Raw genomic sequence first — 12,212 nt, forward strand, 5'->3', positions numbered from 1 at the left:
TAAGTAAGCATAACAATAAAATACTATTTTATATGGAACTCAATAATTTTCCTTGATATTTCCTTAAAATTACAATATGGGGAAGATGTATGTGTTGAAAACAGATTGTTTGAAGTATGGAACCTATCATGAAACATTATTATTTTTTTAATGATGTCAAACTTGGTAATTGCTGTTAAGACAACTACTTTTTGGTCTGAATGCTATCATTTATTTGATTAATGAAGATGATTTGAAAAGATAAGATAACAAGAGCACCTAGAGAAAGGTTGAGTTATATGGTATATAAAAGGAGCACTAAGACCAAGTAAGACATCGATGATATGATACATTTTTTATCTAATTAAGGCTAAAGTGAATGGTTACTTAAGCTAAGCAAAGAAGAAGTGTTTTCATAAAAAGTGTTTGCTAAGCCTTGTCGAGCATATAGTCTAAGGCGAGAAGAATTTAATATGTGTTGAGCATCAAAAAGTTAGTAAGTGTTGAGTGTTAGTAAAATTTAGTAAATGTCAACCATCAGGGGAAATACACTAGTGGCCAAGTAAGGAAGATGAAGTTGATGCCGAGCAACCCAGTGTTGGTTAGGCATCAAAAAATTGTTATTGCCAAGTGAATAGTGTGGATGCCGAGTGAGAGTAAAATGTGTTAAATCAAATATTTGACAAATATAAGCTAACAAAGTTGATTTCTTGAATTATGTGAAGTGTTTGGAAGATAAGCTTGATGAGGTGGAGGAAAAGAATTCAAGGTAAATTATTTTGAGGTGAATTCAAAGAGGATTGGAGAGGAAGTTTCTAGAAGGGAATAAAATGGAAAAGTGGGTAGATTCATATAATCTTACCTAACCCTAAAATGAAGTATTGTGGTTAAGCAAAAAAATATCTAAATTCTCTATTTATAGAGGTAGCAAGCCAGAAGAAAAGGTTGTCATGTGCAAGAACCTAAGGAAGATAAGATGTCTAAGGTGTTGCTTCATAAGGTGGCCGGAGGGATGAATCTACAAATGGCATGTTGAGCAAGAAGGCTTAAGGATTTGAACTCTTGAAGGGTGAACAAGCTATCAAAGACAAAGAGGCTAAATGGCAAGTAGAACAGATCTATAATCTGCAAGTGAGTTGTATTTTGTTATCAGATCAAGTCCTGTTGTTACTTTATAACCATTGTATTAGTCTAGATAAATCCTTTGGACTAAAGTTGACCTAATAGTCATTTATAAATCCTTTAACTAAGTGAAATTCTAATGGAATGGTCTAAAGTCCTCTAACAAGGCTCACTCCTAACAAGGTGATTGAAATCCTTTAACCAGGTCACATTTAGCAGTGTGTATTGTAACCTTTAACAAGATTGGCCTTTCATAGGGCATCACTTCAGAAGAGAGAAAATTGGTAGCATGTTACTAGTGGTTTTTCCCAAATTGGGTTTCCACATAAAATCCTTGTGTCAAAATGTGTGAAAGAGTTTGTGGTGTTTTATGTTTACATTTATGCAAAGTTGTTTTGACCTACGACAACAATATGCAAATGTTTAAGGTATTGGATGATCTAATGGATGCATGCATAATATGGGTATGAATTTGTTAAGTGCTAAAAAGTTTTATTTGTATATTTGGACCTTGGATAACTAATTCACCTACCCTCTTAGTTATTCTAAAAATTCCAATAGTATGTACAATGATTTTAATTTGATTAAAAAAAATAGAGAGTGAAAGCAGACTATGGGGGAAAACCCTAGTACTACTATACTAATCATTTTTAAAAGCATGAGACTCAACTAAGGCTGTGAATTCTTGTAGCCATGGGTTGTCATGTGCCACTTCATCCAAATTATACCATTTTTGGAGAAAATCCAAGCCAAGTCATGCCCTTTTCTTATGGTGCTTCTATTGGAATTTACAAGTGGAAAGATTTACTTTTGAGAGGGGGGGTGAATCAGAAGTAGCTAACTTTAACCTTTTTAAAACCTTTTAGCTAAAAACATTCACATGCATCTAATTCATATAATAAACATGAAAGTAAAAACATGCATGAAAATAGACAACACAAGATTTTGGTAACCCAGAAACCCTCCAAAATGAGAAGGTAAAACTGGGGTGGGGATGACACCCACAAAGTATTACTGGAGCAATATGTAACTGTTTAAGGTTATAAAGTTTGACCACTTCTAATGGTCTACCCGGTGAAAGGCCTATCCTGTTAAAGACTTTACACCCTGTTAAAAGCGACCTAGTTAAAGGATTTACAAACATTCACTTGGAATGTTACCCTATTAAAGGTTTTAGTACCTTGTCTAAAGACTTACAACATGGCTGTTAAACCAACCTATCATCATAGTATTTTCATTCCTAATACAATGGCTAGAGAGTATTAGAAAGTCTTGACCAGATGACTTGCAATCTTCAATTGCTGATTCTAGATCCTTGTTCTCCTCTGTCTATTATGATCCTTGCTTGATCTGATATGTCTCTCCCTGAAACTCTGATACTCTATTCTTAATCAAGTGAATTCTGCAATGCTACTCTTGCTTCTAAGTCTTTTAAACATCCTTCTGAAATTTGGTATAATTCACCCATACACTGCTCATATACGCACACAAAATGGGGTTTTGTCCTCCTTTTAAAGGTTTCAAAGACTTAGGGTTAGGTATGAATCTATTATCAATATTCACTCTTCATTTTCCACTCAATTCTTTTACTTTTGTAATTGGTTGCATGCCTTCTCCATTTTTCTAATTGGTTCCATGCTGATTACATAGGTAATGCAAAAGATTCAATCTTATCTTCAAGATCCTTCAAGATTCATCCTGAGTTGGCTCAAAAATGGTTTACATCTGAGTTTGTGAAGGCACAAACTCATATGTTGATTATGTGTTACTTGGAACTTACTAGTTGCTGATGCTCTACACATATAGGAATTTTGTCTCACTCGGCTCCGATAGTAATTCTATTTTTCTTGACATCTATACTTTGCTCAGCACCTATAGTGACTTGGCATCACTTATCACTTAGCACTTGAACTTTGCTCAGCACTTGAAGTTCACTCAGCACCTATTGAATCTCTATCTCAACACACACTATAGTTCAGCTTTTGTATTATACTCAGCATCAACTTAAGAATTGGTTAAGTGTGTTGATACTCAATTGTCAAAACTAATCTGAGACCAACAATCTCCCTATTTGACATGAGTGGCAAAAATACTTAACTAAAAATTATGAATCTGATCTCCATGAGTATACTACACATTTTGTTTGGCATATGTACAATTTCAAAAACTTGTTCAAAATTTTGTAGAAGACTATACCTCAAAAATTTGTAACTCCCCCTATGCTAATGTTCCATTTCTATAACCAAAATTCCATTCTTGTAACCAAAGACTCTTGTGCTGAATTTGTCTCATCCAGATGTGTCTAATACTCTTTTCCTTGTTTGTACTTTGTATTTATTTGTTTGTACTCTCCCTTTATTTTTACTCACCCTTTCACATCTTCTTGCAAGTTTTGCATCCTGTTGGCTTTATTCCCTTATTTATTCTTCAAAATTGTGCTATATGAATGTCTCCCCCTTTGGATATTCTTTATTTCCTCCTTCAAAGAATGTAGTATCTCCCCCATTCTTATTATATGCAATAATGAATTTCTCCCCCTTTTTGACACTTATGTCAAAGGGTCCTAAGAATGAATAGAATATTTAGCCAAAAATGTTTTATTTACCTCCATTATCATCTTCAAAGAACCATCCCAGTTGTCCAATGTTATTTCCAGTGCTATAGGTTGGATGGTTATCTCTGCTACAAGATGTACTAGGCCTTCTAAGGTAGAAAGATTAGGATCTTTCTTTAAAACATTTTCTGCATAGGCCACTTCCTTATGTAGTACTTCTAGGTTTAGGGTAATAGCAGATTGAATCTATATCAATATGGCATTGACATTGGCCTCTTCTACTATCAATATAGCTAACTCCTTCTAGGTGTGAAGCGTTGTTGCAAAATGCTTCTCACTTTGAGTTGGATCTTTATGTAGTTGTGTGCTAGATATCTTAAGATTGCATTCCAAGCTCAGTATCCTCTGGCTAGTTTCTTGTGTGAGTATGATGAGTCACACAATTTGGAGTACAATGAGAATATGTTCTCAAGTATTTTTTTAACCTTCTCAATTTTCTTGGCCAATTCAACTTGTGACAGTGTTATCTCATAGGATATCTTCTCATTTACTTTCATTTGAAATTCCTTTTCAGACTATTCTAATAATTTAACATTTGTATCAAGGTCTTCATTTTGTACCTGGTCCACTATGTTCGGAAATTGCTCCATGATGGACTTTGTTTCATCAGGTATAGGCAAGCTAAATGCATCAAGGAATATATCTTTGATTTCTACCAATGCTTGCTTTTGTCTATACTTATTTTTGAGTATCTCCTATTTATTCTTTCTCTCAAGTGCCTCTTGAACTTCATTTATCTATGCTAGGTTCATTTTTTTGTAGTCATAACTTGGTATAACTATTTCCTCATCAAGTGCAGGGTATACATAGTCAAGTACCCTTGCTACCTTGGTTGATCTCGAGCCTAGTGCTGAAATTTGCAGTGGTACTGCATCAGTGCTGGGCTGCTTGGTAGGAGTCCCTGAGGTAGGCAAGTTTACCAGTGTTTGCATTGCCTCCTGCTCTCTTTCCTTGGAGCTTTTCTCCTCTTCCTTCTCTTCTCTATTTCCTTGATCAATGATAATTATTTGAGGAGGTGCACCTTGGCTTTGTGATGTAGGAACCTCTTGTCATGTCTTCTCCTTTGTTGGCTCCTTGATAGTTGATGTTGGTATTACTATATGATCAACCTTAGCAGTTATGTCTTGTGTTTCTTGCTCTTTTGGTTGATCTGCTATAGCTATGGGAGGTTGTGAAAATGGTTCTTGTGTGTTCACCTTCTCCCTAGTAATCTTTTCTATAGCTTTTTGCAATTCTTCCACATCACCAAAACAAGATTTGTGCACAATTGTGATTGCAATGTAGTTTGGTGAAGGATCTTTTGAGATCCTATGTAGTCAATGGATTGATGTTCTTACCTAAGGTGTCAAGAACATCCTCTATAGGTGTTGTATGTGGAGGACTTGGTGGTGGAAATTAGGTGTCTTGGACACTCTGCTCTAGCTGTTGCTCCTTAGTTGTTGCCTCTTCACCTTACTGTTTCCTCTTCTTTTTCATTCTCTCCTTCCTCCTCTTTTTCATTCTCCTCTTCTTCCTCATCATTTCTTCCCTCAAAGGGATCTTCCTACCCTTCCTTGATAGTATTAAATCCATAAATCAATTTCCACATTTGTGTGGACTTTTGCACACCATCTTCAATTTGATTTTGCAAAATATGGAAGGCTCTGTATTTAAGTGCAAATTTGCTCCCATGTTTCTTACTAGCCTTACTTATTTGACCTTTAGTTAGGTCAGGCATCACATGAGCCAATGTTGACTCCCTTATTTCCTTCTCCATTTTAAGATAGTAATGCCATTTAATTTCTACAATGGAGCTTAGCTCCTTGGGCATAGAATTGTCAAGTTCAAGTGATGCAGTCTTGAACTTGGCCATCATAGTGTAGATGGACTCTTCCACTATGTTTTGTTCTTCTTTTGACAATTTATTAAAATCAATGGTCTTTAAACCAATTAAATCTACATTGTCCCTAATTTTATCACAAATATTTTCAAAAGTAGACTTGGTAGAGTGTCTTACCAATCTAAATTGATCGTTGTCAAATTCTATTTTTTCTTCATCTGACTCTAGAGGTGCAACATATTTTCTTCTTTTCTTTTGTTTTGTAGGCGCTCCTTGCTCTATGGCTTTTTCCTTCCCTTTTTCCTTTTCCACTTGTGTTGTTTCCCTGGTATCTACCCTTGTAGTTGGCTTGGTCGGGCTTGACTTTGTTGCTTTCTTCTTCCCCTTGGGTTGTGCAACTAGTTGTTTCTGTGCCTTTCTCTTCTTAGGCTCTAGCTTTGCTACTTCCTGCTTGGTACCTTCCTCTTCTTCTACATCCTCACCCATGCCTTGGGTCAAAGCAAGTGTTTCATGTCCTTTTTCTTCTTCATCATCTTCTGCTTCTTTATCTTCTTCTTCTTCTTCTGCAGTACCCTCACCAAATTTGGCCTTTAACTTCTTTACAAGTTTATCCTTCTTCTTTAGTGTGGAGGTAGTTTTTAACTCGATATCCACCTTTGACCTTACCACATCATAGGTTCCAAAATGTGGTGCACTCTTGTCCACTTCCTCAGCTAGTAATGTAGTTATAGCTATTGATGTCTCATCTATGTTTATTTCATAGCCAAGAGGCCTTAACCATCTAACTCTTGGTGTAGCTACTTGTATGTATGTATAATCAATATCTACAAGAAAACATACATCATTTACATGTTGTTCAACCAATGAAACTGGCATTCTTAGCCTTTGCTTCATGATCTTCTTGAAATCTTCAAAATAACTAGTCATTAGAGTCTCAAAATTAGCTCCCATTTGTTCAATGTATTCATTAACTTGAGCTATTATAGACCTATTTGTCTTCTAGTCAACTTTACCAATAGAAGGAAACTCATTCTATACATAGAAGAATATGCAAATCAAAATAGCACCAAACTTGCATTGTGCTCCCTTGGTTCTCCTTATTGTTGCTAAATTCTCATTGATTTGTTGCAATTGCAGTTCTGCAAGATCATAAGTATGATCCTTTTTCACTAGTTTGTAACCCACATCTACTGCAATGCAAGGCACATTGTTAAGTCTGTTGGATTGGTAGAACTTATGTGCAATAACTCTAACAAAAAAGAGAGGGTCTTGAATAGTGTCTATTGTCATCCCTCTACACCAGTGTTCTTTTCAATTGCTTCCTTAGAATCACTTCTAAGGGTCTTTAGCTGATCTAGGGTTGGGTACCCTATCACTCTATGTAAAATTCTATTTATTATTTTTACTGGACCATCTTCCAACCATAAACTTCAATCATGAATCTTGCTAAGAACTATCCTAATCCATTCAATTTTGAAAAATGTGGGGAAATCTAGGGCACATGTCAAACCCTTCTTCTCAATGATTTGGTACTCCTCTTTCAAAACTCTATTTTCACACAATCTCTCATAGGCTTCCCTCATCTCCATATCACCTATGGCTCCAATTTTACTGTTGTAACATCTACTAACATATTAAACCATAACTACCTTAGGGGATATGATAGATAAGGCTCCAGCTAGGTCATTTTTATATGCCACTTCAGGGATTGGCTGAAAATTTGGTTGTTTCACTTTGTTGGACACTAGTTGAACCTCAAACGGCTCTTTCACCTAAGTTTTCCTAGAGCTAGAAGCCATTGTGTGATCTAGGGTTTGAACACAAAGAAACTTAAAACTGCATAGCTCAGCACAAATGTAAATACATCTAATTCAATGAAATCATGTTGAATCACTTGTTGAAATCTGCTTAAACACTGGATTCTCTACTTTGAAGTTGTTATGCACTCTTCTTCATCTTTTCTCTTCGTTTGTGATGAAGAAAAATGATTGAAAATGCAATAATATACCCTATTTTCATTGCATTTAATGCTTAGTGCATTTATAGTCATCCATTTAGCTTCTTAAGCATTCCTGCATTACTTGGCTTCCATTGCCTTTTCATCACTCGACATCCACAAAAGTATCCTTCACTCGGCTTTCACTACCAACTTGGTTGTAACTAGTCATTCAGCTTCTACTAATTTTGGAAATCAACTCGACATGCACTAGGATTTTACTCAGCATCTAAGGGCAACTCGGCATTACTTATGAAATCTTGAAATTTTATCTTTGCATCTTTATTCATGTTGATCTCTTCTTTTCACTACTTGCTTGTTTAGGAACTGATGTATGATAACACTTTGTAGATCAATCCCTCATGCCTTATTGTACTCAATTTGATGAAGCATGACCACTTGACCTTTTAGGTGAAGTGATCCCTTCATTTGGTTGTGCTACTCCCATCTTTCTTCTTCCATGTCTTATGCATTTCTCCTTTGATGTGTTCAATACTCACCTTTTCTTTTCCTGTGTTGAACTCTAAGTTGCATACCTTTGACCTTTTTGGGCAATTCCTCCTAATATGACTAGTCTCCAAACAACTAAAACATGTGGTTTGACTTAACCATCTATTGTAGTTTCCTCTAAAATGTGTTCTTATGAAATTTTCAAGAATGTGTCCATATTCCTAACAGTAATGACAGCTATACCTGGTGTTGTAGTCCCTATTGTAGTGATGTCCATGGTTATTTCCTCTTGCTAACTAATTAGGTGTCCACATAGACTTTGATCTACACTCAAAAGCTCTATGTCCATACTTCTTACAATTGTAGCAGTGACCTTCAAATCTTGGTGTTCTGAAAGTCCTAGTCTTGTAGTCGTGTGCTTGATGTCCTTGCTTGTTGCACTTATGATAGTGACTCGTATTCTTAGGTTTTTCATGTTGATGAGCATTCTTGCTCCTACATATATTAGAGGTATATCCCTTTTTACCATAGAAATGACAAGTAGGTTTAGTGTTCTTACATTTGTTACTTCTTTCTTCTGTAGTCTTGGATGACTCTCCTTGTTTAGTGTTGGTGTATCCTAGTCCTGAAGTATCATTGCTAGCCCTTGGTGATTTCAATAGCTACTCAAAGTACTTGATGGCCTCATTAGGTTTGTTGAAGCTCTCTAAAAATTTATTCTCTCTTTTTAGTTCATTTTGCAGTTGTTCATTTTGCATCTTCTATGTAGAGATCACAAATGTCCTTGATATTTAGTTCATGGTGTGCATTCATTATCTGGCTTAGGGTGTGTGGCTACATGTTTGAAATTGTTGCAAGCTCAATTGACTTTTCTTCCAATCTGTTGGCAAGGTTTCTCTTGTCTTCTTCTAGCATAGCCTTATCTTCAATGGCTCTTTTCTTCTATTCAGTCACCTCAAAAAGCATCATCGCTTGTGATTCTTCTTCAAGCTTGAGTGTTATGATTTCTTCTACTTGGGTTCTATTCTTCTCCATTAGGTCTACTATTGTTGCATCAAACTCTTTGGAATCTCCATTTGAAAATAATTTCTAGGTGTCAATCTCCTTGTATTGTGTATCACTCTCAGCTATGACAATCTCTCTTCCTCTCTTTAAGGATTTTCTCAATTCCTCCCTAGCTTCTTCCAAAGTGTCTAGAGAAAGTTGTATATCAATTACTTGATTGTCTATGATCTTCCCAAGTTCGTAGACTTCCATTTCCAAATCTTTTCTCCAAGCTATAAGGCTCCTCCTTGTGAGAACTTGGCTTTGATACCAATTGTTGGAATTTAGAAGTGAAAAGATTTACTTCTAAGAGGGGGGTGAATCAGAAGTAACTAACTTTAACCTTTTCAAAACCTTTTAGCTAAAAACATTCACATGCATCTAATTCATCTAATAAACATGAAAGTAAAAACATGCATGAAAATAGACAACACAAGATTTTGGTAACCCAAAAACCCTCCAAAATGAGAAGATAAAACTGGGGTGAGGATGACGCCCACAAAGTATCACTGGAGCAATATGTAACTATTTAAGGTTACAAAGTTTGACCACTTCCAATGGTTTTCCCTATGAAAGGCCTACCTATTAAAGACTTTACAACCTGTTAAAAGAAACCTAGTTAAAGAATTTACAAACATTCACTTGGAATGTTAACCTGTTAAAGGTTTTAGTACCCTGTCTAAAGGCTTACAACATGGTTGTTAAACCAACCTATCATCATAGTATTTTCATTCCTAATACAATGGCTAGAGAGTATTAGAAAGTCTTGACCTGATGACTTGCAATCTTCAATTGTTGATTCCAGATTCTTGTCTCTCCTTGAAACTCGGATACTTTGTTCTTGATCTACTAAATTCTACAATGTTGCTCTTCCTTCTAAGTCTTTTAAACACCCTTCTAAACTTTTCTATAATTCACCCATACACTTCTCATAAGCGCACACATAATGGGGTTTTGTCCTCCTTTTAAAGGCTTTGAAGACTTAGGGTTAGGTATGAATCTACAATCAATATTCAGTATTCATTTTCCACTCAATTCTTTCACTTTTCTAATTGGTTGCATGCCTTCTCCATTTTTCTAATTGGTTGCATGTTGATTACATAGGTAATGCAAACGATTCAATCTTATCTTCAAGATCCTTCGAGATTCATCCTGAGTTAGCTCAAAAATGGTTTACATCGAAGTTTGTAACGGCACAAACTCATATGTTGATTATGTGTTACTCGGCACTTACTAGTTGTTCATGCTTGGCACATATAGAAATTTTGTCTCACTCGGCTCCTATAGTAATTCTATTTTTCTCAACATCTATAATTTTCTCGACACCTATAGTGACTTAGCGTCACTTATCACTTGGCACTTGAACTTCACTCAGCACCTGAAGTTCACTTGGAACCTATTGAATCTCTAGCTCGGCACACACTGTAGCTCAGCTTCTGTATTATACTTGACATCAACTTAAAAATTGGTTAAGTGTGTTGACACTCAATTGTCAAAACCAATATGAGACAAATAGCTTCAACTACACAATAGTTAGGCCCAACAAAAATGGTTGTAGGGCCACATTCTAGCTAGGTTCTAGAAGCTTGTGGATTTCTCCCACCTAAGGGATCTCCACCTGTAATTATGCATGAGCAACAATGTTAATGTCATCACTTAGGTATTTTTCTTTAAAAGTCTTCCTCAAGAGAAACAAAATGTCAACCCTTTCTACTCTGAGGTCAAGTAGAGACACTAGAAAATGAGACATAACGTCCATGTTGACATGGTACATATTATCATTCTCCAAGAAATCATGTCCCAAAATCATTTTCACAACATGAATAATGAAATGCACAGTTGGAACAACTCATTGCAAATTGACAAGAGGTTTTCATCAGGGACATCACCTAAAAAATCCTTTTTTTCCTCTTCTAATTTGCATGTTAGGTGAATTGGAGTGTCCATCTTTACTACAAATCAATGACTACTAGTCTATCACACCAAGTACACCAAACTAGAATTTAACAAGCACTAAAACTATATATTACCAGACTATTGACTACCAAAAAAAAATGAGCAATGATGAAAGAAGAAGCTCAATTTCCTATAAATAAGATGAGTGGTTGAGTGATGGTCCCTACACATTTGTCTGTCTACCTTCAAGTTCAATTGTTTTAAATTATTAAATCTTTGTAAATCTTCAACATAAATGCAAGTTTGTGCTGAAAAAGATGTAATGTGTGTGAAGCCAATGGAAGAGTGAATACCACTAACAATGGCAAGACATCTATTTATTGTCCACTAAAAGTGGTACAGGGTGGTAGGAAACATGTCACCATTTAGAAGGCTTGTACAAGATTGAGGATTCATTTGAAATGTTTGGCCCAAAATAAACCTTCAACCATTGATATATTATCATCAGATGATAGTCTCTAGATGGATGTTACTGGTTACACATGTATGTTGGAGATATGACATGTTATTAGAAACATTTCCCAAAAATCCATTACTTCATACATCAATTTCTACTTGCATGCAACATGTGTAGTATGTATTGTGTACTACAACTAACCAATAAGTACTTATTAGAAAATCAAATTATGATTCACACAAATGTTGAAAGTAATAATTAAATGTGTCATATTATTACAATAAAATAACTAGAGTCCAAAAGAAAACACCAAGTCACAGAAATGTCAAATATCAATAAAAAGGGGTTTACTTTGCATTATATTCTTTGTATCTGCTTTACATTTCATCTTCATATATATATATACCAAAAATGGTTGTGGTGTCCCTCAAAAAGGGAAGCAACAAGCCTCAAACTGTTACATTTCAAATTCATACACTTTTGATAATATTTTTTACAAACTAAACCAGTGATTCTTTGTGTAACACTTCTTTTATCCTTCAAAACATCCCAAAAGCATTGAAGTTCCAGTATTGTTGTTCCACTGCATTTGCAATTTGTTATTCAAACTATGTTTCTGATAATGGAAACCATTGAGAAAGATGTTTGCAATTTAAAGAACATTTTTTCAACCAATTTCTACTCTACCATAAATGCAATAGGATATTCCACATAGGTGTCATCCTACAAAAACCTCACTTTCTTATCACGCTTTGATTTAATACTGAGCATAATCTTTTGAAAATCTAACAACCGATTTGAAAAATATACGATTAATTTCTAGTTGTTGATTCAT

This window comes from Cupressus sempervirens, chromosome 2 (assembly GCF_028749045.1).
Source record: "Cupressus sempervirens isolate cs-2001-9-10 chromosome 2, ASM2874904v1, whole genome shotgun sequence".
NCBI lineage: Eukaryota > Viridiplantae > Streptophyta > Pinopsida > Cupressales > Cupressaceae > Cupressus > Cupressus sempervirens.